The sequence below is a fragment of the Triticum dicoccoides genome, chromosome 2A (assembly GCF_002162155.2).
Source record: "Triticum dicoccoides isolate Atlit2015 ecotype Zavitan chromosome 2A, WEW_v2.0, whole genome shotgun sequence".
Classification (NCBI taxonomy): domain Eukaryota; kingdom Viridiplantae; phylum Streptophyta; class Magnoliopsida; order Poales; family Poaceae; genus Triticum; species Triticum dicoccoides.
This window is the reverse complement of record NC_041382.1, coordinates 22,184,316-22,185,326: the sequence shown is the minus strand read 5'-3', so window position 1 is coordinate 22,185,326 and position 1,011 is coordinate 22,184,316.

The window sequence follows — 1,011 nt, the reverse complement described above, 5'->3', positions numbered from 1 at the left end:
ACACCATTCACGTCTTACATCTTGAAGTGGATAGAGGAGCTTGTGGGGCTGAAATGGGCTGCCATCAGTGCGCCCCATTTGCTCCTGTTAGTTTTATTTAGAAATTCGTAGATCCTCTAAAAAAATAGAATTTTGTAGCTAATGTAAGTTCTAATCTTAGTAATAAAACTAACCTTTAAATATTCGTTAGGTATCAATATATATTATCACATACGCGCAAACAAAATAAATTACTTTTCTAAACTGTTCATGTATTATTTTAAAAATATACATATATATGTAAATAATATTTTTGAATTATTAAAATGTTTGTATAATTTAAAAAATGCAAATATATTTTAAATTTTCACTTCATAAATATTATTTTAGTTCTACAAATATTTCAATAATTATACACACATTTGTATAATTCGATGCTTGTACAATTAAAAATACTCATAATTTAAGATTTAAAGTGTTCATATGAATACTCCGTCGTGCTAATATATAAATTATATATTTTCAATATAAGTCACAAGTGAATATTTAGTAAATGTTTATATTCATCAATTTGAATAATTTAAATATAAGCTGCAAGTGTATTCTTTTTTATATTCATTAAGCATTTTAAGTGCCCGCATTTACTAAAAACAATTATAAATACATGTGTGTGTATTTAAATGTTTTTATGTAGTACTAATCATCGTTTGTATGTATAATATTTATAACACACAAATATTTTGAACTTTATTTTTATTACTTACGTTTTACAAATATTTCAAAAGGAACTAGCGCGTGCAAAATGGGCCGCATTATCTGCACCCAATTTAAGCCCCACATGCATCATCACTATACTGCATTTTATCATTTCCGAATATCCTTATGCTACATTAATATTTGTTATCCTTGTTGAACACGCAAGAGTAAAATGGTGCGGTGGTTGTGAGCACGTACGTCCAAGGTCTTTTTTGTGAGAAATAAAATTTTAATTTTCAAGGTTTTTTTTAGAAAAAAAACAGGCCACGCGCTTCA